This window comes from Giraffa tippelskirchi, chromosome 13 (genome assembly GCF_054371585.1).
Source record: "Giraffa tippelskirchi isolate mGirTip1 chromosome 13, T2T-mGirTip1v1.2.pri, whole genome shotgun sequence".
Lineage (NCBI taxonomy): Eukaryota > Metazoa > Chordata > Mammalia > Artiodactyla > Giraffidae > Giraffa > Giraffa tippelskirchi.
Genome location: NC_137287.1, coordinates 123,448,066 through 123,475,639, shown reverse-complemented (window position 1 = coordinate 123,475,639; position 27,574 = coordinate 123,448,066). Strand labels below are relative to the sequence as shown.

At 41.6% G+C, this 27,574-nt stretch overlaps 2 long non-coding RNA genes across 3 annotated transcripts in view; one reads left to right on the top strand and one right to left on the bottom strand.

The window, feature by feature from the left end:
- LOC145532423 (uncharacterized) overlaps window positions 1–27,574 on the bottom strand; it is a 600,217-nt gene that overhangs the window by 207,361 nt on the left and 365,282 nt on the right. The gene's annotated exons all lie outside the window — the stretch shown is intronic.
- LOC145532425 (uncharacterized) lies at window positions 468–15,964 on the top strand. 2 transcript variants are annotated; one of them, XR_014073228.1, is made up of 4 exons: window positions 468–1,477; window positions 8,486–8,574; window positions 15,261–15,396; window positions 15,735–15,961. It is a non-coding gene; the product is annotated as an uncharacterized LOC145532425 (long non-coding RNA). The 2 variants fall into 2 exon arrangements; XR_014073229.1 differs by lacking the exon at window positions 15,261–15,396 and having other exon boundaries at window positions 15,735–15,964.

The window sequence follows — 27,574 nt, the reverse complement described above, 5'->3', positions numbered from 1 at the left end:
ACACTGACACTATATAAACCAGTGTTAAAGTAGGGATCAATATTGCCATCAAAATTGGGACACTACCAGGGGCATCTGAACATGATGCAGTAACAAAGACAGAACAAGATGCAGAAAAAGTATATAAGCTGAATCTGATCATGTAAAAAATCAGAAAACCCCACATTTAGGGAGATTCTACAGAAAACTAGTTTTACACCTTTCAAAAATGTCCGAGTCAGGGCCTTCCTGGTGACCCTGTGGTCACGAATTCACTGCCAAGGCAGAAGAAAGGGGTTCGATCCCTGATCCAGGAAGATCCCGCATGCCCTGGAGCAACGAATCCCGTGTGCCACAGCTATTGTGCCTGTGTTCTGCAGCCCGGGAGCCGCAGCTACTGAAGCCCCCGCCCTGCAGAGCCCATGCTCCACACAGAGACGCCATCACAAAGAGAAGCCTACTCCACCGCTAGAGAGGAGCCCCACCTCACTGCAGCTAGAGGAAGCCCAGGCGCAGCAACCAAGACACAGCACAGCCAAAGATAAATGAATAAACAAAAGTTCTTTAAAAATATCAGCGTCAGAAATGACAGAGAAAGGCAATGCAACTGTTCAGTGATAAAGAATTCCAAAAAGAAGAGAAAACTAAACCCAGTGCACAATAATAGTGGGTGTAACTGGAACCAGCCAGAGAGTAATTTTTTAAAAATAACATCACTGGAGCGATTTCAAAAAATTAAACAAACTGCTGATTACATAATAGCATTGCTCCAATGCTAAACTTTCTAATTTGATCATCATAATACAGCTATGTAAAAACATCCTTGTTTCTAGGACATGCACTCTATAGAATCTAGGGAAAAGAACACTAGGTTTTCAACTTACCCCATGAGGAGAGGATGACAGAGCTCGTGGGGCAAAACAGGCAACTGGACGAATGCAGGACAAGACAAAGGGAAGGTGCTTACCCTACTCTTGAGCTCTGGCGTGAGTGTGAAATGATATCAAAATAATGGCCATGTTGCACATATTTAATTTGAACTTGTTTCAATATAAAAAGAAAACATTCTCCATTGACAAGCTTCACCAATATGGTTTGCACAATTCCAGGAAGAAAGGCAAGACTCTGATAATGTAAAAATCCAGGAAGTATTTTCTCCTCACTATATTGATTTTAAAGAGCTTAACCCATTAAGATGTTTGGAAATTCCACAGAGAATTCTCAGAAGAAGCTATGTGAACACTTGTGATTGATACACAAGCTGAGATTTCTGACACTTCACCTAATTAAATAAAGATACAGTAATTATTAATGGACTGTTAACTAATCAAGAAGCAAATGAAGACAATTCAGTTAAATAAGGTATTGTGAAAGGAAATGGTCCCTGGGAAAATACAGTGATAGGAAGGGCAAAATTTAACAAAAGTCACCTAGAATTTGCTGGGGGTGTGGAGATGAGAGTGAAGATGACCTATTTGAATGACAGTCTCCTAAGCAGGTATGTCAATGACTCCAAGATGTGTTTATTGAGCAATAACAGTTATTTGTCACAGCATGTCCTGATGGAACTAATGCCCTGAGTCTGATTTCATGCTCAACTAATTCCCCACTGGTTTTAGTTTACTTTCTCGTGTGTACAAGGTGCTGTTCAGTGTAGCTCAAATCTGCTGGTCCAGTAACAAGTTATATTTTTAATGGACAATGAACAAGCCAGAGCTGCAGTTTATGCCTCAGTCTCTATAAGGTGGGTTAGCACAAGTCATTATCCCAGGGACCAAGGATAACCTGTGTCAATAACAAATGAGGTTTTTAGACCCCCAGATCTAATGATCAGACTCTGGGCCACAGTCATTTTTCTTTCTTTTTTTTAAAGGGCAAAATCGCCACAAGGACCTAATCAGACAGCAAGGCGATCTCCTCCTCTTTGCGTCACACAGTGGGAAACTGGGGCGGGGGTGGTATTCTGGGTTCTGTTTCCTTGTAACAACAATCAGGTTTTCCTTTGGGAAGCTTCTCAGGTCCCATCTTTATTTTCCGGCTTAAATGGGGATGATGTAACAGCTGATTTCAAACCCAGTCAGTTCTATTATCTGCTTATTCTTTATCTATTATCAGCTAAATGAATGGACAGCTACGCTAGCGCAGTCCAGGGAGCATCCTCTCTCCAACTTTGCTATAATCACTGAGATAAACACATTCCCTCTTCCTGGGGCTACCTAGAGCTCCTGGCAGGTATCCTGCCACAACTTAAGAGCAGCCTGTTTGAGAACGAATCCTGCAAATTTATGACAATATCATTTAGGCACCTGGGTCTAGCTATGCCAGGATCTTTCAACTGCACGAGCCAATGAAATCCTTTTGTTGGCTCATGACTATTCAAATTAGATTTCTCTCATTTTTGACCAAGAAATTCCTCTCTTGTGCATACCTTCAAACTCCAACTCTGAAACCAGGGTATGCTTGGAATAAAGTCACTTTTTGAAAAATCACATTATTACCAGTTTCTTTTTTAAAAAATTACATTATAATCACATTCCAATTAGCAATTGGTGTTTATTAAAATCATATTGGAGTATGAGTGTGCTCGAGATCTTGCAGGACATTCTGAGAGAAGAGGGAAAGAGGTGCCTTGTGGCTGGCGTAACGCTCTGTGTTTACCACATTCTACTTCCATCTCCTTCTAAGGGCACATTTTTGTCCCCACGTGGCAGGGTAGCAAGTGACCACCTCAGTCTCCTCTCCTTCCTGGGCACATGAAGACTTCCTTTGAGGTCCCTGTGCAATTAGTTAAGGTCATGTGACTATTTCTAGGCAAAAAAAAAAAAAAAAAAATGTGGGCAGAGTGAGATGCCCTGCTTCTCAAGCTGAGGCATTTAAACCCAATGTATACCTTTACATTCTTCCTCTCCCTTTGGGAGTAACCATGGAGACCATCACGCAGACCCATGAGAGAAAAGCATCCTGAAGCCTGAGACAAGCCCTAGAGTACTGCTCAAACTGTTTACAGGCTGCTCTCATTGCATTAGAATTTCTGCGAAAGCGAAATAAGCTCTCTTACATTAAAAAAAAAGAATCTGTGAATTTATTTGTCATCAAGCATAGCTTATCTAGTTTAGTCAAATTATTAGACACTACTTCATAGTGTTCCTTGCAATTAAGTGAGTGGAATGTGGCAGAAATGATGCATATTGACTTCCAGGGCCTCAAATTTTAAAAGCACTATGTATGATTCTTCCCTAGTAGCTCAGATGGTAGGAGACCAGGGTTCGATCCCTGGGTTGGGAAGATCTCTGGAGGAGGAAATGACTACCCACTCCAGTATTCTTGCCTGGAGAATTCCATGGACAGAGGAGCCTGGTGGCTCCTCTGGGGTTCATGGGGTTGCAAAGAGCTGGACACGACTGAGTAACTAACACAGACACGATTCCCACATTCTTTTCTCACTGGCTCAATGGAGGGGATCTGGTAGATGACCCTGTGCCCCTCGAAGATAACAGTACTCTAGAGGAAAGGGCTTGGGTCTCTGAATGATTTTAAGGAATAGAGACCCTTCCCTCAACACATCCCAACAACCTATATTAAACTGAATGTTGAACAATAATTAAACTAATTTGGTGTTATTTGTTTGGCTTGCTAATGCACAGTAAGTGATAAAGGCTGGAGATTCTTGAGTGTGAGTATAAGACCAAAGTTTAAAAGGACTTGAAGCTGTGGAAGTTGTGGCTACATATGAAATTTACAGAGATTAGATTTCTCCTAAACTGAAGTCAGAGCTCGATACTGATGACAATGGTGCCTCCTGGGATCTAAATGAATAAAACTTGAGTGACCTCATGCATCTTTGCATCTGTGGGCACTGTGGATATGTAGTTATGGATGAGGATCAATGGTCCCAGGAAAATAAAAGAAGACTAGTGAATTCCAAGCAAGGATAACACATTGATTTCATCTCCTGGGTGAGCTCAGTTCAGTTCAGTCGCTCAGTCGTGTCTGACTCTTTGTGACCCCATGGACTATAGCACTCCAGGCCTCCCTGTCCATCACCAACTCCCAAAGCATGCTCAAACTCATGTCCATTGAGTCGGTGATGCCATCCAACCATCTCATCCTCTGTCATCCCCTTCTCCTCCTGCCCTCAATCTTTCCCAGCATCAGGGTCTTTTCTAATGAGTCAGCTCTTCCCATTAGGTGGCCAAAGTACTGGAGCTTCAGCTTCACCATCAGTACTTCCAATGAACACTCAGGACTGATCTCCTTTAGGATGGACTGGTTGGATCTCCTTGCAGTCCAAGCGGCTCTCCAGAGTCTTCTCCAACACCACAGCTCAAAAGCATCAATTTTTCGGCACTCAGCTTTCTTTAAGGTCTACTAAACACATCCATAGATGGACCTTTGTCGGTAAAGTAATGTCTCTGCTTTTAATATGCTATCTAGGACTGTCATAGCTTTCCTTCTGATGAGCAAGCGTCTTTTAATTTCATGGCTGCAGTCACCATCTGTGGTGATTTTGGAGCCCAACAAAATGAAGTCTCTCACTGTTGCCATTGTTTCTTGATCTATTTGTCACGAAGTGACCCATCACTTCCTGGGGATGACAGAGGACGAGATAGTTGGACAGCAGACCGACAAAGGTCCATCTACGGATGTGTGTGCTAGACCTGTCACTGGAGGCCATGATCTTAATATTTTGCATGTTGACCTTTAAGCCAACTTTTTTACTCTCCTCTTTCTCTTTCATCAAGAGGCTCTTTAGTTCTTCTTTGCTTTTGTGCCATAACGGTGGTATAATCTGCATATCTGAGGTTATTGATATTTCTCCCGGCAATCTTGATTCCAGCATGTGCTTCGTCCAGTCCGGCATTTCCATGATGTATTCTGCATATAACTTAAATAAGCAGGGTGACACTATACAGCCTTGACGTACTCCTTTCCCAATTTGGAACCAGTCTGTTGTTCCATGTTCAGTTCTAACTGTTGTTTCTTGACCTGCATACAGATTTCTCAGGAGGCAGGTAAGGTGGTCTAGTATTCCCATCTCTTGAAGAATTTCCACAGTTTGTTGTGATCCACACAATCAAAGGCTTTAACATAGTCAGTGAAGCAGAAGTAGATGTTTTTTCTGGAATTCTCTTACTTTTTGGATGATCCAACAGATGTTGGCATTTTACTTCTGGTTCCTCTTCCTTTTCTAAATCCAGCTTCAACATACAGTTCATGTACTGTTGAAGCCTGACTTGGAGAATTTTGAGCATTACTTTGCTAGCATGTGAGATGAGTGCAATTGTGCGGTAGTTTGAGCATTTTTTGGCATTGCCTTTCTTTGGGACTGGAATGAAAACTAACTTTTTCCAGTCCTGTGGCCACTGTTGAGTTTTCCAAATTTGCTGGCATATTGAGTGCAGCACTTTCACAGCATCATCTTTCAGGATTTGAAACAGCTCAGCTGGAATTCTATCACCTCCACTAGCTTTGTTCGTAGTGATGTTTCCTAATACCTACCTGACTTCACCTTCCAGGATGTCTGGCTTTAGGTGAGTGATCACACCATCGTGATTATCTGGGTCATGAAGATCTTTTTTGTACAGTTCTTCTGTGTATTCTTGCCACCTCTTCTTAATATCTTCTGCTTCTGTTAGGTCCATATTGTTTCTGTCCTTTATTGTGCCCATCTTTGCATGAAATGTTCCCTTGGTATCTCTAATTTTCTTGAAGAGATCGCTAGTCTTTCCCATTCTGTTGTTCTCCTCTGTTTCTTTGCACTCATCACTGAGGAAGGCTTTCTTACGTCTCCTTGCTAGTCTTTGGGACTCTAACTCGGGTGGATACATCTTTCGTTTTCTCCTTTGGCTTTCACTTCTCTTCTTTTCTCAGATATTTGTAAGACCTCCTCAGACAACCATTTTGCCTCATTGCATTTCTTCTTCTGGGGAATGGTTTTGATCACTGCCTTCTGTACAATGTCATGAACCTCTGTCCATAGTTCTTCAGGCACTCGGTCTATCAGATTTAATCCCTTGAGTCTATTTGTCACTTCCAGTGTATAATCGAGGGGCTTCCCTAGAAATTCAGCTGGTAGCCATGCAGGAGACCCTGGTTTGATTTCTATTTTGAGAAGATCTCCTGGAGAAGGGAGAGGCCACCCGCTCCAGTGTTCTTCAGATTCCCTGGTGGCTTAGTTGGCAAAGAATCCGCCTGCAATGAGGGAGACCTGGGTTCGATCCCTTGGTTGGGAAGATCCCCGGAGAAGGGAACAGCTACCCACACCAGTATTCTGGCCTAGAGAATTCCATGGACTATATAGTCCATGGGGTCACACAGAGTTGGACATGACTGAGCAACTTTCACCTTTCAATGTATAATCGAAAGGGATTTGATTTAGATCATACCTGACTGGTCTAGCGGTTTTACCTACTTTCTTCAATTTAAGCCTGAATTTGGCAATAAGGAGTTCATGATCTAAGCCACAGTCAGCTCCTGGTCTTGTTTTTGCTGAGTGTATACAGCTTCTCCATCTTTGGCTGCAAAGAATATAATCAATCTGAATTCGCTATTGACAATCTGGTGATGTCCATGTGTAGAGTCTTCTCTCCTGTTGTTTGAAGAGGGTGATTGCTATGACTAGTGCATTCTCTTGGCAAAACCCTGTTAGCCTTTGCCCTGCTTCATTTTGTTCTCCAAGGGCAAACTTGCCTGTTCTCCAGGTATGTCTTGACTTCTACTTTTGCATTCCAATCCTCTAGCATGAAAAGGACATCTTTTTTTGGTGGTACTTCTAGAAGGTCTAGTAAGTCTTCATAGAACAGTGAAACTTCAGCTTCTCTGGCATTAATGGTTGGGTCATAGACTTGGATTACTGTGATACTGAATGGTTTGCCTTGGAAACAGACTTCATTCTGTCATTTTTGAGACTGCACCCAAGTACTGCATTTCAGACTTTTTTGTTAACTATGAGGGCTACTTCATTTCTTCCAAGGGATTCTTGCCCACAGTAGTAGATATAATGGTCATCTGAATTAAATTTGCCCATTCTGATCCATTCTAGTTCACCGATTCCTAAAATGTCGATGTTCACTCTTGCCATCTCTTGTTTGACCACTTCAAATTTACCTTGATTCATGGACCTAACATTTCAGGTTCCTATGCAATATTGCTCTTTATAGCACTGGACTTTACTTCCATCACATCCACAACTGGTCATGGTTTTCGCTTTGGCTCTTCATTCTTTCTGGAACTATTTCTCCACTCTTTTCCAGTAGCATACTGGGCACCTACCGACCGGGGAGTTCATCTTTCAGTGTCCTATCTTTTTGCCTTTTCATACTGTTCATGGGGTTCTCAAGGCAGAAATACTGAAGCAGTTTGCCGTTGCCTTCTCCAGTGGACCACAGTTTGTCAGAACTCTCCACCATGACCCGTCCATCTTGGGTGGCCCCACATGACATGGCTCATAGTTTCAGTGAGTTAGACAAGGCTGTGGTCCATGTGATCACATTGATTAGTGTTTTCTGTGATTGTGAGTTTCATTCTGCCTGCCCTTGATGAATAAGGATAAGGGGCTATCCTGCGTCAGTACTAACTGATTTATTTGGTTGCCAGGACCAGTAGTACATTAAAAAAGGTCAACTGCTATTGAGTCATGTCTGACTCTTTTGTGACCCCTTGGACTGTAGCCTGCCGGGCTCCTCTGTCCATGGGATTTACCAGGCAAGAATACTGGAATGGGTTGCCATGCCCTCCTCCAGAGGATCTTCCCAACCCAGGGATTAAACCCAAGTCTAGCGCATTGCAGGCAGATTGTTTACCAGCTGAGCCACCGGGAAAGCCCAAGAATACTGGAGTGGGTAGCCTATCCCTTCTCCAGGGGAACTTCCCTACCCAGGAATCAAACTGGGGTCTTCTGCATCACAGATGGATTCTTTAGTAGCTGAGCTACCCCGGAAGCCCACTGAGCCTCCAGGAAAATATTAATAGGTCAAAGGCAGTGCTAAATTTCAGTGAGGAAGTGTGAGCTGAACTCTTACCAGTGTCTACCATGGACAATGGAGTAGATGATGGAGACATCCTTGACCTAGCACTGACCTTCCTGTTCTGAAAGCCCCCAGGGCCGTCTGCACTTCAGGGTTCCCAGAGCTCCAATACATCAGAGAAAGGGAAAAAGTGTACGCAAAGGCTTGAATGAGCCCACAGGTTTTCTGAATTTGAGAGATAAGACATAAACTGGGCCTCAGCTGGAATTGCTCAGATAAAAGCAGTGGTCAACCCTGCACCCACAATGGGGGGAGGAGTTTCTGAGTCCCCGTGGGGGTGTGTGTATGAGAGCGCCAATCCCCTGTGAGGGCATCCTGTCTGCTTCACCCTCACACCTTCTGCATCTACACATCTCCATCAATAAATGTAGGAAAACTGGCTCTCAATGAATATTCCTTGAATAAATGAATGACCAAATTAAGAATAACAGGACACTCATATGACAATGAGTAGTATAAATTTAAATCTACCTTCACAGATCATACTTGAGAACAATAAAAGATAGATGGCGGGGTGGATAACTGAAGAACTGGATGGAAATCTGTAATGCCTGTTCTGTGACTCCGGGTAAATCTGTGACTTTTCCAGGTTAGGAAGGAAGGAATCAGAGGCTGCCGTGAGGTGCCGGGAATGCCAGATGTCTTTCCTTGCCCAAGGCTCTGCTGACTGCAGCTGCAGGGCATTTAGCACGTAAAGACTGTTTTCTGAGCTCCTGAACCCCACCTGAGAGGCCTCCCTATCCATTCTTGATCAAAAAAATGTCGCTTTAACTCGAGTTTCTGGATCAGATGACATTTTCTCATCTCCATCTTCTAACGGGGCTGAGAGAGCTGTTGCCTATAACACTGAAACCAAACAATCAGAAGGGCTTCTGCCGCGCTGCTCTCTGATGCGGCAGCAGCAGAGAGAAAGCCTGTGTGCTTGTTGTTGCTTTGATGATTTACCTGCTTGGCCTGGCTTTGTAACTGTGGTTTATCAGACTTGAGCAGCGGTAATTGACTTGGAAGTTCAGACAGACAAACCTACTTTTGCTTTACTTTAATACAGAATCGTTAGCATCAAAAGGTAGATATTATAAAAGAAAGAGCACTTGTGGCTACCGTTCGCAAACCCCAGGAATACCCTGCAGGAGCCACACGGATCCCACGTGAGTGTGGCCACTTGGGCATGTGAAGAGCGTGACCCAGCTTTGATAGCTGCACAGACAGATGTGTCTCTAGGCACAGCAGATGCGATGTTTTTAAGTTGTACGTTTAGAAAATGCAGTCATTCGGTGGCTGATGTTCTCCTTGCCCTCTTTGAAATGAGATGTTAGGCTATACTTCTAAAGAGAATTCCCAGAGGAAAGATTCAGAACAAATAAACTATTTATTGGGCTGTTTACACAAACCAGAGCCCATCTAAATAAGACACTGGCAGTGACTGTGAAGTCAAAGGACGATGTTTTCATGAGCAAGATTTCCAACACTCTGGGGTCATGGTAGGCACAGTGAAAAACGATGGAAATGGACAGCTGTCAATTGTCAAAGGGCATCATCAAGGATGGTTCAATGTTCTCATGTCTACTGTCTCCTTCATAACCTCAGAACACTGTGGAAGTCAGTGGGGCAAATGTTACCCCCAGTAACTAGAAAATAAACCCAAGAAGTGAATTTGACTCAAGGACATATTTTGAGTACCGCAGAGTCTATACTTGAATATATTTATCTTGACCTAATACAGCAGTCTGCTCTCTGCCAAAAGACATCACACAGTATTGTAAGTGTGAACTTAACAAGAGTCAGCTCCACAGACCAACAGAACAGCAAACGAAAACTCACCAAAACACAACAGTCCATTTTTCTTTAGCTTAAGCCTCTTTCACATATTATGTTATTAATTTATAAGCCGCATAGAAGACTCTGAGGAGGGCATGGCATCTACTCCAGTATTCTTGCCTGCAGAATCCCATGGAACAGAGGAGCCTGGTAGACTAAAGGCCATGGGGTTGCAAATAGTCGGATATGACTGAAGCAACTTAGCAGGCACGCATGCGTAACAGACTTCAGGTGTTACGCTGCAAGGAGCCTTCTCTTTGCAGAGCTGACCTGCCCTCAGCACCGACTGACAAGTCAGCTGTTTCAAGGCAGATTTACCCTAGCAAGTACCAGTTGCAAAACAGTGTTATTATGTAGAGTGGGGAGCTGTTCAGAGTTGTAATAGGTGATTTTGTTCCAACAGCAGCCCAAACCAGGTTGACAGTAAGTTTAACATGAGAAAAAGAGACTATTCAGGAAAACTGTGATAATGTTTTTTATTTTGTATATATGCACTGATACTTAAATACATTATTTTACAAATCACGGGCTTCCCTGGTGGCTCAGCTGGTAAAGAATTTGCCGGCAATGTGGGAGACCTGGGCTCGATCCCTGGGTTGGGAAGATCCCCTGGAGAAGAGAATGGCTACCCACTCCAGCATTCTGGCCTGGAGAATTCCATGGACGTATAGTCCATGGGGTTGCAAAGAGTCCAACATGACTGAGTGACGCTATTTTGTCATATGGAAAGGCTTGTGGATAAATGGTTGCTGACCAAAGTTTGAGTTGAATGCCTTCTTTTGTTTTTTATTCCTTTGAATTATATAAACATTATCTTATTTGTGAGGTTAAAAGTACACTCACGCAAATAAAAATCTCCGATGGCAGCTAACGATCCAGATTCAGAGACTAGGTTTATTTGTTCCGTAAGGATGAACAAACTGCACTCTGGTTTCTTGCTATCGGAATGGGTATTTTATGTATTATCTCAGCTTCTTCAGAGTGGATGCCTACTTAGTGATCTAACAGGTTGGATTTCTTGACTTTGAGTTTTACTCTCTTTTCTGTATAATGAAAAGTGTCATGTACCCATTCAGGAACATATCCAGCTGTGTGTTTATTATGAGTTGGTTTTCACATAAAATCAGCGAAGCATGTCAGACTTAAGGTATTTTATCAGAACAACATATGGATACTGCTTCTTAAACAAAGTTCAATTATTTTTACATAAATGAAAAGTAGCAGAAAAGTTACCTAAGTTAGTAAGTGTCTTGGGGTTTCTATTTTTTTAGAATTTAAAATTCATAAATTATATGTATTGACTAGTATCAATATTATTATCCAGAAGTATAGTGCATTAATTAACTTCCAGTGGAAACCAGCTTAATTTACTTAGTCAATATACTTAGTCAATAGAGAAAAAAAGTATTTGTGATCTCCTATAATTATTTTTAAACATATACTTAACATAACTTTCTTCTTGACTAGTGGGTATTACATAAACAAACTTCTCCCAATATTGACTGATAGTAACTCTTCTAAGGCAAATTTATTATAGCAACTCAGCTTTTAAAGAGTTCCTGAAGAGATTTCTGTGGGTAAATTCTTGAATAGTCACTTCATAAAAAAAGATATATAAATGGCCAATAAATAAGTGAGAAAGTACTCAGTATCAACAGTTATTGAAGAAATGCAAATAAAAACCACAAAGAAATACCTTTACACCCCCAATTAGAATGGCTAAAGCTGATGAGGCTGACAACATCAAGTACTGGTAAGGATATGGAGCAATCAGAACTTTCCCATGTTTTACATAATGCAAATGCGTATTTAAAACCATCACTTTGGAAAAAGTTCTGGCAGTTTCTTCTAAAACTATATATATACCTATTTAATGGACCAATTCAACTGGGTATTTTCCCAAGAGAAATGAAAATATATGCTCACAAAGAGGTATGTACAGAAAGAAATTGTGGCTTATTTACACAATGAAACACTGTCCAGCAATAAAAAGTAATAAACTACTGATACATGTAATGAATCTTAAAACCTCACCCATGAATCTTAAAACATGTTGAGTGAAGGACACCTTCCACAAAGGAGTACAAACTATAGGATGCAATTCATGTGAAATTCAATGTATACAAAATTATAGAACAGGTAAACCATAGACAGAGGGGCCTGATGGGTTATAGCCCATGGGGTCGCAAAGTCAGACATGACTGAATGCCCCCCCCACACACACACACATAGAACAGCTAAAAATAATCTAAGGTCAGGAAAAACAAAAGGACCTAGTTCCAGAGGTAGGGTTTTGACAAATGTATACGTCTGGTCTTCTCTGATGGCTCAGAGGTAAAGAGACACAGGCAATGCTGGAGACGGAGGAGACAAAGGTTCAATCCCCGGGTTAGGAAGATCTGCTAGAGGAGAAAATGCAACCTACTCCAGTATTCTTGCCTGAAAAATCCCATGAACAGAGGAGCCTGGTGGGCTACAGTCCATGAGGTCGCAAAAGAGTCAGATATGACTGAGTGACTCAGCACACAGGATATATACATCTGGCAACACAAATCTCTATGAAGGTGCACATATAGATGTTACCATCACCCCAGAAATAAATGGATACCATGTCATGGAACCAACACTCGACAAAATAATGATCCTGAAATAACGCACTAAACAGCGTTTATTTTGTATGTGTGTGCTTGTCGTCAGTCATGCCAACTCCTTGCGACCCTGTGGACTGTAGCCGCCAGGCTCCTCTGTCCATGGAACCGTCCAGGCAAGAATACTGGAGTGGGTAGCCTTTCCTTTCTCCAGGGGATTTTCCTGACCCAGGGATTGAACCCAGGTCTGCAGCATCGCAGGCAAATTCTTTACCATCTGAGCCACCAGGGAAGCCCTATTTTATATGTATATAATATAAAATTTAAAAAGTGTATTTATGACATTATGGACAATTTATAGAACAGATTTCAGAACCAAAACACCTGCACCTATAATTCTCACGTGGGGATGGTGGTGGGAAGTGTGTTAGATTACCAAAGTCAGTTCACTAATCCAGCATTATTGTGCTTTGAATGTTTTACAAAGGATATTACACGAATCAATTAATCAGTTAATCCTGGTTAAGTAGTAAAAATGGTAAGAGTGGATTTAATGCTTTTCTGAGTTTGCTTTATTTTCTTGGCCCTGGGAGAATGTTAGCAAACAAATTTTCTTTTATTCCATAATACCATACCATAACCCTTCATAATATATACTTTACTAATGCAAGTATATTTGAAACATAATCTTTTAAACTAAACTCTCTGAAGCCAGTTATTGATTTCAATAACCATATAGTCAAGGGTTTTCCACCAGGACACACCTCTGGAGTGGTGTTCAAGTATGTGGAGCTGTATCTGCTGTCGCAATAATTAGCAGGTGACACTGGCATTTAATGTGCAGATCCAGGGATGCTAAACATCCTACAATCCTCACACTTGCCTTCAATAGCAAAGTACCGTTCAACCCCAAATGCCAATAACACCTTTATATCATCTAACTTATCTCTAAATTTTGTTTTTTAGCAACAACAAGGCTTGATCTTATATCCCTTTTCTTCTCCCTTTACATGAATTTCCTAATCTCATGACTTAAATATTGTATGTGTTGATTCCCAAATTCCATATTTCCAGTCTTGAAATCTTCCTTTAAACCTGACTCTCTGTGATTCAAGCGCCTGATGTGACATCGCTCCTCGGGCGTCTCGGACGCATTCCAGACATAACGCCTCTGAAACCGACCCCAAAGCCCTCAGCACACCTGCTACTTTCAGTGAGTCCACCACCCTAATAATTGGTATCTCCATTGATCAAGCTGTCATACCAAACATTTACAGTCACTTTGGAATCTTGCCTTTCCCTCATAACCCACAATCAATTAATCAGCAAGTTCTACTGATGCTTGACCTTTAAAAACATGTCCTGAACCGAACCACCTCTCACCTCCACCATTCCTATCCACTAGGCACGGGCCACCATCACCACACATCTGGATAACTGCACAGCTGTGTACTCAGTGTCCCGAATTTCTACAACCAGAGTGAGACTTCAAAATAAAATCTGATCAGATCACTTCCCTGTCCTAAATCTACAGTGACGGTCCATTATCCACAGAGTGAAATCCAACCTTGTTATCAGTCTGCAGGATCCTGGATGTGTGACCCGTGGGTGCCCCTCAGACTCACCTTCCACGCTCCCCTTCCGTGTTCACTGCCTCCCCAGCCACACTGACCCTCCTGCTCCTCCGTGAATCTTCCGAAATCCGTTCCTGCTTCAGGGGCGGGCTCTCCAGGGCTGGACTGCTCTTTTCATTCCAGTCTCACCTCAGACGCTCTCATCACCACCTTATTTAAAACAGCATCCACTCTCCTCCACCAGACACATAGTCTCCCTCCTGTTTACCTTCTCTTACAGCATGGGTCACTATTCGTCCCACTATTTATTTTTCAATGACATGGACCATTTTTACAGTCTCTATTGAGTTTATTACAATATTGCTTCTGTTTTATGTTTTGGTGTTCGGCCGTGAGGAATCTGGGACCTTAGTCCCCAACCAGGGCTGAACCTGCATCCCCTGCTGCGGACGGCGAGGTCTTAACCCTGGCCCATCAGAGAGGGCCCTGCCGTATTATTAGGTTTTATTTTCTTTATTCATTTTTGTTTGGATTTTCTCTCTCCATTAGAATGGATATTTATGAAAGCTGGAAATGAGAAAAAAAAAAAAAAAAACAACCAAGAATAGTTTTGGTGCCTAATAAGTTTCTGGTGGGGCTTCCCAGTGGCGTTAGTGGTAAAGAATCGGCCTGCCAGTGCAGAGGACGCAAGAGCGCAGATCTGATCTCTGGATCAGGAAGGTCCCCTGGAGGAGGGCACAGCAGCCCACTCCAGGATTCTTGCGTGGAGAATCTCATGGACAGAGGAGCCTGGCGGACTACAGTCCACAGCGTCGCAAAGAGTTGGACACGACTGAAGTGACTGAGCTTGCCCTCATGCAAGCTTCCTGCCATTTATTATGTCAGTGGATTAATAAATAAATGCGACTATATCCCAAAATGTGTCATATCAGAGTTCCTTAGGGAGACTTAAAATATAGATTATCAGATCTGAAGGCCAGAGGAGCTCACCTCAATATATCTGTTGATCTGATATTTCAGCAAGGTTTGAAACCACTAAAATAGGGTAATGCCCTCCTTGACACTCCCACTGTATTTGCAGTATTCAGATAAGTGTCCATACTGATGCCGATGTATCTGTTTCTGTCTTCCTTACAGCTGTTTGCTACTTCGTTCATTTTAAAATAATCATCGCCTTTACTTCTCGACTACAACATGCTAGATTATTGGTTCTGCTTTTTAAATTTTGTTAACACATTGCCTTTTGATAAATGACTACTCTTTACCCATCATAGAGAATTCATCTTGTGGATATTCAATTACCCTGGATGCATCTTCCTATCTGATGTGGCTGAATTGAATTCCTCCACCTTCATACACTCATTTCTTGCTCTGAGAAAGGCTCAGTAAGCTGATATTCAAAGAAGAAAAGCAAGTATCTTACTCTAACTGAAATCCTCTCCCAAGCCCAAAGGGCATTGCTATCTTCCCAGGAACCATAACACTATCTGTGTTAAAGGTGGTTTTCTTAATAAGCTGCATATCTGGCCTATTTTTAAGCCTCTTGGAAAGAATGTAGTGGAACAAAGGGGTTTGCTCAGTCCACTCTAGGCCATAGAGCACAAATCTCTGGGGATCTTTTATTAGTGAGTTCACCAAATTCTCAAACAGGTAAAGCAGGTTTGTCTGCTTTGAGAAACTCTAAGTTTCAGCTTTTACAGAAGCTTCAAGTGGTAACATTTGCTTCATCTGATATATTCTCACTGCAGAGAAAACTGAGAGGGTTCAAGAGACGAGAACAGCATAGCAATGATGACTGAGACCCCTAACGTGGCTTCTCACTGCTCAGAGGACACATAAGATCATCCTTCTGCGAGATCATTGTCGAGGTAAAGTCGGCCACAACATAACTATCATCAGATCATTACCCAAGAAAACCTCCAGGGAGCTCTGGTCAGGTTTAGCAAATAAAAATGCAGGATGCATGCTTATATCTGAATTTCAGGTAAACATCAAATGAATTTTTAGCATAACCACACCCTGTGAAATATTTGGAACATCAGTTCGGTTCAGTTTAGTTGCTCAGTCGTGTTGGAGTCTGCGACCCCATGGACTGCAGCACACCAGGCTTCCCAGTCCATCACCAACTCCCGGAGCTTGCACAAACCCATGTCCATTGAGTCGGTGATGCCATCCAACCATCTCATGCTCTGTCATCCCCTTCTGTTCCTGCCTTCAATCTTTCCCAGCATCAGAGTATTTTCCAACACATCAGTTCTTAGCATCAGGTAGCCAAAGTATTGGAGCTTCAGCTTCAGCATCTGTCCTTCCAATGAATATTCAGGACTGATCTCCGTTAGGATGGACTGGTTGGATCTCCCTGCAGTCCAAGGGACTCTGAAGAGTCTTCTCCAACACCACAGTTCAAAAGCATCAATCCTTCGGGGCTCAGCTTTCTTTATGGTCCAACTCTCACATCCATACATGACTACTGGAAAAACCAGAGCTTTGACTAGACAGACTTTTGTTGGCAAAGTAAAGTCTCTGCTTTTTAATATGCTGTCTAGGTTGGTCATAACTTTCCTTCCAAGGAGTAAGCGTCTTCTAATTTCATGGCTGCAATCACCATCTGCTGTGATTTTGGAGCCAAGAAAATAAACTCTGTCACTTTCCATTGTTTCCCCATCTATTTGCCATGAAGCGATGGGACCGGATGCCATGATCTTAGTATTCTGGATGTTGAGCTTTAAGCCAGTTTTTTCACTCTCTTCTTTCACTTTCATCAAGAAGTTCTTTATTTCCTCCTCACTTTCTACCATAAGGGTGGTGTCATCTGCATATCTGAGGTTATCAATATTTCTCCCTACAATCTTGATTTCAGCTTGTGCTTCATCCAGCCCAGCATTCTCCTGATGTACTCTGCCTATAGGTTAAATTAAGCAGGGTGACAATATACAGCCTTGATGTACTCCTTTCCCTATTTGGAACCAGTCTGTTGTTCCATGTCCGGTTCTAACTGTTGCTTCTTGACCTGCATACAGATTTCTCAGGAGGCAGGTCAGGTGGCCTGGTATGTCCATCCCTTTAAGAATCTTCCACAGTCTGTTGAGATCCACACAGTCAAAGGCTTTGGCGTAGTCAATAAAGCAGAAGTAGACGTTTTTCTGGAACTCTCTTGCTTTTTCTATGATCCAACAGATGTTGGCAATTTGATCTGTGGTTCCTCTGCCTTTTCTAAATCCAGCTTGAACATCTGGAAGTTCCGAGATCACGTACTGTTGAAGCCTGGTTTAGAGAATTTTGAGCATTACTTTGCTAGCATGTGAAATGAATACAATTGTGCAGTAGTTTGAACGTTCTTTGGCATTGCCCTTCTTTGGGACTGGAAGGAAAACTGACCTTTTCCAGTCCTGTGGCCACTGCTGAGTTTTCCAAATTTGCTGGCATATTGAGTGAAGCACTTTCACAGCATCATCTTTTATGATATGAAGTAATTCAGCTGGAATTTCATCACCTCTACTAGCTTTGTGCGTAGTGATGCTTCCTAAGGCCCACTTAACTTCACATTCCAGGATTCCAGGATGTCTGGCTCTAGGTGAGTGATCACAGCATCGTGGTTACCTGAGTCATGAAGATCTTTTTTGTACAATTCTTCTGTGTATTCTTGCCACCTCTTCTCGATATCATCTGCTTCTGTGAGGTCCATACCGTTTCTGCGCTTTATGTCCATCTTCGCATGAAACATTCCCTTGGTATCTCTAATATTATTGAAGAGATCTCTAGTCTTTCCCATTCTATTGTTTTCCTGTTTCTTTGCACTGCTCATTTAAGAAGGCTTTCTTATCTCTCCTTGCTATTCTCTAGAACCCTGCATTCAAATGGGTATATCTTTCCTTTTCTCCTTTGCCTTTTGCTTGTCTTTTTTTCACAGCTATTTGTAAGGCCTTCTCAGACAACCATTTTGCCTTTTTACACTTCTTTTTCTTGGGGATGGTTTTGATCACCACCCCCGGTACAATGTTATGAACCTCCATCCAGTATTGTAGGAGCCTGTTTTAAGTTCCCAAACTAACCTCAGTAAAATACAGTCAGGGTTAGGGATATGAGGAAGCAAGCAAGAGACCTATGTCTCAAAATTTAAGGAGACACTCACTCCCAGGGCTGCTCAATTACAGAGTCACCATTTGTACAGCTCTAAGAGTAAGTTCTTCCTTAAAATTAGCATCCTAGTCAGCCTTGCTTCAATCTAGCCCAGGTCTGGACGCAGGTTTGTAATCCTTTTTCCATTGTCTGTTTCATCCTCAAAGGCTGAGGTGAAGCAGAGTGAAGAGTTACCTTATTGCAGTTCTTACTGGAAACCTTTTAATTGAATTCTATCGTCTACAGATGGGTGCACATTACTCCACTCCTCATTATTATAAGGATGGGAAGGGGGGGTGCACGTTTAATTTTCCAACAACACTCTCTTGGGGAACCCATTACGCACAGCACATTCACCTCAGAACTGGGAGAAGACAGCAACAAATAAGTCACAGGACATCTCACCCCTCTTGTAGCTTATATTCTAATGAAGAAGATAAAGGAACATTTAACGTGACATTTAAAAGGCTGATATGGTATGGAGTGATGGGCTTGACAGTTGGGGTGGGAGACGGTATTTGACTGTGTCATAAAAATCTCAAAAAAGAGGGGCTTAGGCCCCCAAATAGAAGCAGGAGTAAAGGCAGTGAGAAGGGAGAGGACTCAGTGATTTTAAGATAGAACGTTTCCAGGTAGCAAGTCAGCAGGGGGGCAGGGCATGCAATGACATTAGACAGAGGGACCTGAGAAAGCTATCGTTCATACATTTTTCGGTTTCACTCAGAATGGAAAGTGTAGGCTCTACAGAGTGAGTACGAGGGAAAAGGTGAGTCAAAGAACAATAGAGGGAGAAAGAACACCATTAGTTACTTCTGCTCCCACTACAAACTCCGCTCCGAGTCTGCCCCATGTCATCCTTAAGGTGGGGTCTGAAGTCGTTAGGCATGTCACCTCCAAGAGAATGTACTCACCATAAAACTTTCGATTCTGGCTTATTCTATCTAACTTTAGGACTCTATTTCCCATGGCCATGCAGCGTTCATTGACAAGAATCCCACAAAAGCACAAACAAAATGCCCAAACTGAGACTCCACACAAAGAAGAGAAAAGAAATGTCTATATGTCAACACTGTCTCCCCTTATTCCACTGCAGACTGTCATCTGTGATGGCTTTTGCAGACATCAGTTTGAGTTTTAGGAGAGAAGAAATAAGATGGTAAGTACTAGAGGAAGAGAGGATTTAGGGTTAAGTTATAAGGTGAATCACGCTCCCAGGCTGGATAATTTCTGATTTCTTTCCTAGACCAGACGCTGCAAAAGAGGCTTGGGAAAGACATTATATTTATCATGATCTGTTTGGTTGTCTCAGACTCAACTTGCAATGTGGAGGCTTGTGTCTTCCCCTTATGCCAACAACTTTCAAACAGCAGCAGGGTGTCCAAGATTTCAACTCAATTGGGACACTGTCTACCCAGAGATAGCATCTGATTGTACAGGTTAAAGGTTTAGTCCTACAGGACTGCAGCCACCCTTGCTCACACTTCAGAGGCAAGTGGTAAACCCAGATTGTTACCTGTACTTCTGATCAATCAGCTACAGATTAGAGGTTCTCTAACTCAGAATGCCAGCCACAAGTCCAGGTTGTTGCCTAAACTTCTGACCAACTGGCTATAAAGCAGACAGTCCCCCACACCATGGCTTGGGTTCTATTAATCTGTTAAAATGACTCAGAGAACTCAGAGAAATGTATTAAAAGAGTATAATTCAGAAACAACCAGAAGGAGAGATATACAGGGTTTTAGGAGCTCTATGTCAGAAATGGGCTGAAGAGCAAATATATATCTCATATTATATATTACATCACACATCACACGATCATATCCAATTCTACATTATCTGACTCCAAAGTACTACAGGCACACATTGAAAAGGTGCATTTTCTCAGGAATATTATTACAGGGAAATAAAGAAAATGAACAAAGGGAAATGGCAGGGAAAAAAATCTGAACTCCTAAGGAGAGATTTGAGAGATAATAGCGGAGAGAAAAGAAACGGAAATTAAGAACGTTGGCCAGTTATGAATAAAAGTGTAGCTCTTTGAAAAGATAATTCCAGAGATTGTCAGTCTAGCAATCTACATGGAACCAGTAAGGAACATGTGAAATTGAGCACATTAGCATGAGAATAATAGCAGTTTATAGGCGAATGCATATTTACGTATATAGTATGAGAAGTAACATTCGTATCTGGGGAAAAATGAGAAAAATAATGATATGGAGAGATATCAGAGTGTGAAAGATTCTGTGGGTGACATAGGTTTGAAAGTGAAAGTGTTACTCGCTCAGTCGTGTCCAGCTCTTTGTGACCTCATGAACTGTAGCCTGCCAGGTTCCCCCATCCATGGGATTCTCCAGGTAGGAATACTGAGGTAGCTTGCCGTTCCCTTCTCCAGGGGTTCTTCTCGAACCAGAGATTGAACCCAAGACTCCTGCCAATGACACCTTGATTTCAGACTTCTGTCCTCCAGAACTATGAGAAAAAAGATGTATGTTGTCTTAAGCCACCCAGTTTGTGGTATTTATTACGGTAGCCACAGGAAGCTAATACCACATGCTTTGTTAAATTTCTCTGATCATCAAGCCAAATCTGAAGAATTTTCATATTTATTCGATAATAATGTATTAAGAACAAAGAAGGCCTGATGGTGTCGGTACATCTGTGAAAATAAAAGCAAGCTCCCTTGAAGGCTCAGGGGGAGTTTAGTGAAGAGAATCAGTTTCCACCAGCTCCAGTTGCTATCTGTCCTGGTCACTGAGTCCTCTCCTGAGGTTAAAGACACCAAAATGAGAAAAACCACATAACTATGGAATAAACAATAATCTGGAGCAAAACAACATGTGAGCTAGTCAGGCTCCATTTTGGCGGAAGGACTGAAATGAGTTTGGCAAGAATTTACTCCATATGCCAATGATGTAATAGCAATGGAGTTGCAATTAAAGTGGAAAGTGGGGAAAGAAATTTCACTGGGCCTGTCTGCACAAGAGATTCCTGAGACCCGTCCATGGCTCGTCTGAGTCAGAAGAAGTAAACATGTATTTTACCATCACAATGATATACCTACTTTCTCTGGGGACTCACATGGGGCAGGCAGGTTTCCTTCTCAGGTAGCCAGTGTGGATTAGCTGGGACTATTGGATATTTTACAAGAATACTGCCTACACTGCTCTCTCTGGCCTTGCTGCAACAAAGAATTTGAACGTATCTCAAGGGTTAAGGAAATGGAAAACGGAGAAACAGGAAAAGACTGCATACTAGGCACTATTTTCACTGATATTAATTCTAGTACATATAATTTGAGGGCCTGGGCTATTAAACATCAAGTAGGAAGTGCTGTTATTAATCAAGTGCTTTGTAAATATCTTAAAGTCTTCTAAGGAGATTTTGATAGTTCCTCCAATATCAATTTTATATATTTGGGGCCCACGCATTAACTTTTTAAACACTGAATAAGATCCTACTTTAAGATTTTTATGGGATTCTTATTTTCTTTGCACCAGAATAACCATTTTGTTTTATGATGTTTAGAAGTTACAGATTCCTGAAGCCACTGTGAGAATGTCATGTCAATATCAATATCAGACAGATGGCACTAGAAACCTGAACTAGTTAGAAAATAGCTTTGATTCTTCTGTTAGCTGTTAGTAAGTGCTCAAGAGATTAAAGAAGTTCAAAATTAAAAAATACTGGTTATAACTAAGTTAAGATATAAAATGCATCATTATTCAAGTCTCTGGTAAAATATCACATCACTTTCATTTCCTTATGCATGTGAAGAACCCAGAATGTAACCTCCTGCTGGAAAACCAGACAGAATACAGAAAACTACTGTCTAAGGACACTGGACAAAGCACAGGACATGTGATCACACAAGAGCATGACTCATGAGAGAACGGAAACGCAGGAGGTGAGCGCTGTGATTTCTAGCAGAAGGAAATCTTCTGACCAGAAATATGGAATGGAGGAAAACCAAACATAAATTGGCAAGACATCTATTTTAAATATGAACACACCAATGGGATATAAGCAAAAGGATAAAAACAAGTTATAACATGTATATACTAATCTAAATAAAAGAAGTGGACAGGACTGGGCATATTTAATTCAGATGACCATTATATCTACTACTGTGGAAAAGAATCCCTTATAAGAACTGGAGTAGCCCTCATAGTCAGAAAAAAAAAAAAAGAGTCCAAAATGCAGTACTTGGGTGCAATCTCAAAAATGACAGAATGATCTCTGTTCGTTTCCAATGCAAACCATTCAATATCACAGTAATTCAAGTCTATGCCCCGACCAATAACGCCAAAGAAGCTGAAATTGAACATTTCTATGAAGAGCTATAAGATCTAGAACTAACACCAAAAAGAGATGTCCTTTTTATCACAGGGGACTGGAATGCAAAAGCAGGAAGTCAAGAGAAACCTAGAGTAAAGGCAAGGTTGGTCTTGGAGAACAAAATGAATCAGGACAAAGGCTAACAGAGTTTTGCTAAGAGAATGCACTGGTCACAGCAAACACCCTCTTCAAACAGTACAAGAGATGACTCTACACATGGACATCACCAGATGGTCAATATCAAAATCAAATTGATTATATTCTTTGTAGCCAAAGATGGATAAGCTCTATACAGTCAGCAAAAACAAGACTGGGAGCTGACTGTGCCTCAGATCATGAACTGCTTATCACAAAATCCAGACTTAAAATGAAGCAAGCAGGGAAAACCACTAGAGCGCTCAGGCATGATCTAAATCCAATTCCTTATGATTATACAGTGGGAGTGAGAAATAGACTCAAGGCATCAGATCTGTTAGACAGAGTGCCTGAAGAACTATGGACAGAGGTTTGTAACATGATACAGGAGGCAGAGATCAAAACCATTCCCAAGAAAAAGAAATTCAAAAAGGCAAAATGGTTGTTTGAGGAGGCCTTCTCTTCTTTTCTCAGGTCTTAGCTGAGAAAAGAAGAGAAGCAAAGGGCAAAGAAGAAAAGGAATGCAGAATTCCAAAGAATAGCAAGGAGAGATAAGAAAGCCCTCCTAAATGATCAATGCAAAGAAATAGAGGAAAACAATAGAATGGGAAAGACTACAGATCTCTTCAAGAAAATCAGAGATACCAAGGGAATATTTCATGTAAAGACAGGCACAATAAAGGACAGAAACAGTATGGACTTAACAGAAGCAGAAGATATTAAGAAGAGGTGGCAAAAATACACAGAAGAACTACATAGAAAAGAACTTAATGACCTGGATAACAACAATGGTGTGATCACTCACCTAGAGCCAGACATCCTGAAGTATGAAGTCAAGTGGGTCTTAGGAAGCATCACTACTAACGAAGCCAGTGGAGGTGATGGAATTCCAGCTGAGCTATTTCAAGTCCTAAAAGATGATGCTGTTAAAGTGCTGCACTTAATACACCAGCAAATTTGGACAACTCAGCAGTGGCCACAGCAGTGGAAAAGGTCAGTTTTCATTCCAATCCCAGAGAAGGGCAATGTGAAAGAATGCTCAAACTACTGCACAATTGCACTCATCTCACACACTACCAAAGTAATGCTCAAAATTCTCCAAATGAGTCTTCAACAGTACATGAACTGGGAACTTTGAGATATACAAGCTAGATTTTAAAAAGGCCATGGAACCAGAAATTGAATTGTGAACTTCCATTGGATCATAGGAAAAGCTAGAGAATTCCAGAAAAATATCTACTTCTGCTTCATTGACTATGCTAAAGCCTTTGACTGTAGATCACAACAAACTGTGGAAAATTCTTAAAGAGATGGGAATAGCAGACCACCTGACCTGCCTCCTGAGAAACCTGTATGCTGGTAAAGAAGTAACAGAACTGGACTTGGAACAACATGGAACCATGAACAATATTCTTCAAAATTTGGAATGGAGTACTTCAAGGCTGTATATTGTCACCCTGCTTATTTAACTTATGTAGAGTACGTTATGCAAAATGCTAGGCTGGATGAATCACAAGTGGGGATCAAGATTGCTGGGAGAAGTATCAGTAACCTCAGATATACAGATGGCACCACCCTTATGGCAGAAAATGAACAGGAACTAAAGGATGAAGGCGGAAGAGGAGAGTGAAAAACTTGGCTTAAAACTCAACATTCAAAAAATGAAGAACATGGCATCCGGTCCCATCACTTCATGGAAAATAGATGGAGAAACAATGAAAACAGTGACAGACTTTATTTTCTTGGGCTCCAAAATCACTGTGGATGGTGACTGTAGCCATGAAATTAAAACACAGTTGCTCCTTGGAAGAAAAGCTAGACAAACCTAGACAGCATTTTAAAAAACAGAGACATTACTTTGCTGAAAAACGTCCATATAGTCAAAGCTACGATTTTCCAGTAGTCATGTATGGATGTTAGAGCTGGACAATAAAAAAGGCTGAGCACCAAAGAATTGATGCTTTTGAACTGTGGTGTTGGAGAAGACTCTTGAGAGTTCCTTGCACAGCAAGGAGATCAAACCAGGGAATCCTGAAGGAAATCAACCCTAAATATTCATTGGAATGACTGATGCTGAAGCTCCAATAATTTGGCCACCTGATGCAAAGAGCCAACTCATTGGAAAAGACCCTGATCCTGGGAAAGACTGAAGGCAGAAGGAGGAGGGGACGACAGAGATGAGACGTTTGGATGGCACCACCGACTCAATGGCCGTGAGTTTGAGTAAGCTCCGGGAGATGGTGAAGGACAGGGAAGCCTGGCGTGCTGCAGTCCATGGGGTCACAAAGATTCGGACATGACTGAGCAATTAAACAACAATAAAAGGAAAGAAACACCGACACCAACATCAAAGTAGACAGGCAGACGGATCTTACCAGAGGTTAAAAATTAGTATTTCATAGTGATTAGAAGACTTACTACGTGTCATGGTAATCACTTTCTGTATCGTACATCTCAGTCTTCACAGACAGCCTACTGGAGAAATATTTATCTTTATTTCCATTTTATAGGTAAGAATAATACAACTCTGGCTGGTTAAGCAAACGGACCAAAAGGATTTAGCATAAAGACAAATTAAAACCCAAATCTGTCTCTGTTACCTGGTCTTCTGCTGTAGACACCAAATTGCTTTTCTTTGCATCTACTCCTGCTTTCTTCCAATGTTTTCTTTACCAAGTAGCTAGAGAAATCTTTGAGAATGCAAGAGATCTTTTTTCCTTCGCCATTTAGACACCTTCCAGGCTTTCCTGTGCTCCCATGATCTCTCCCCTGACCTGTCACCCAAGCTCATCTGAGTCCCCTCTTCCTTTACGCCCTAACCGTTGGTCACACAGCCTTCTCTCAGGCTCTCAGAGGAAGCTCCTCTTCTTGGCATTCACATCTTTGCACATGCTGTTCCCTCTGCCTGGAATGCTCTTCCATCTCCTCCACACAGGTGAGCATCCCACATGCCTCCTTAACTCCTCTTCATGCTTCAGGTCACAGCAAAAATGCCATTTCATCCTGCAGTCTTTCTGGTGCCCTAGTCTAGATGAGGCAGCCTGGATTATACTCTCAGAACAAACTGCATTGTTTTTTGGTTATAACTATGTATGTATATATGTGCACATTTGATTATTTGATTAATGTCTTTCTCCTCCCCACTAGACTGTCAGTTCACGGAGAGAGAGATTATTGATAGGTTGCTATTTTTATTTCCAACACCCAGGATAGTATCATGCATAAATATTTGCTAAATAAATAAAAGACAATGGATAGAGGGATCAGAAATGAAAGGTAACATATGAAACATCTGAAATGATGGACCATCAAAACTCAAATAAGTATTTAAAAACTAATTCAATCAGAGGCTCATAATTTAATTTATATGAATACATTTATTTTTTACTAACACCACCTCTAGGATACTTTAAATATACTCTGACTTACATACATCTTTTGAGATATCAATCTGACATATAAAATGATTTCAAGTATGTATTTAAGGTCACCAAAACATAGCAATTATTTTCAGTTTTGAATCTTAGAATTCTGAAAGCAGCAAAATCTCACCAACTAGTTCTTTTTATTTAAAGACTCTCTGGTTTGGGGATTGAAAAATGCAGTGGTAAGATCAGACTTTTTAAATGGTTTATTTTATTTAATTTTGATGTGCCTTTGCTTTTCTAAGCCCTGCAGTTTCAGGATGTGACTGTTACAGAATATTTTCAGCTCTCTGCACTCTGAACTAGCTTTGCTTATTTTGATCTGTCAAGGTGATTTTTACACAATGTCATCGCTGGCATCAATGCAAGCAACAGTGGGGAATTGGGAATGGTAGATATTGCTAATTGCCTGCATTCAGGAATCTATTATCCAAAGAGTTTGATAAGGAAGTTTCTAAGATGAATTAGTATGCCTTCCACCCAAGGTAAACCGAAATACACAAATACATTATGTTCAACATAATAGTTCTGAGCAAGTTCTGAGGATGTATCCACGTGATACAGACAGTATTTTGGTGGTATTGTTGCCCTTTAGTCGCTAAGTCACGTCTGACTCTTTGTGACCCCATGGACTGTAGCCCGCCAGGCTCCTCTGTCCTCCAGGACCACCCAGAGTTTGCTCAGATTCATGTCCATCGGGTCGGTGATGTCATCCAACCATCTCATCCTCTGTCGTCCCCTTCTCCTCCTGCCCTCAATCTTTCCCAGCATTAGGGACTTTTCCAATGAGTTGGCTCCTCGCATCAGGTGGCCAAACAGTATGAAAACTGCAAAAAACTTCAGTTCAGTCGTTGACTTGCCTGATTTTTCTCACAAAAATGGCTGTTCTAAGGCTCCAAAGGGCAGGAACTGTGTAGGAAGATGGGGCTTTACAGGGGACTGAACACCTAGGAGAAGCTATTCTGTATTCCTTCCTTGGGTAAACACTCCATCCTTTATTTCACATGGATCCAAACTGCTGCAGGTAGGTGGACCAATACCCCCTTCTGAGGGTAGACGTATCACCCAGACAAGGCCCACAGTACACGTGTGTATGTCTGGAGAGGCCTGGAGAGCTGGTGGCAGAACTGAAAAGTAACTGACTGTGGGACTCCGCTTCAAAGGTCCCTGATTCTGCTTACTCTTCTCTCATAAGGCCTGGCTTTTCAGCACTTCCATTTTGTGAACTATTTAATGACTTTCCAATAAATACCTGTATGTTGTTACTTTTGCAGAAAGATAAGGTTATAAGGTTAAATTAATCAGCAGGATTCTGTGACTTACAAAAAGACAGGGACTGAAACCAAGCAGACCTGGATCAAATCTGATTTTGTATCTAGTTATATAGACAAATGGAGGGTGTATGATTATAAATATATAATATATAAAGACATATATATGTATATAACACATATATACCTCTTCAGCATTCATTTCCCCTAATTTTTTTCTTACCAACAGTGCTTTGCTTTGGACACAACTGAAGAGACTTAGCACGCAGGCTGTGGTGATTTAGTCTCTGTGTCCAACTTTTG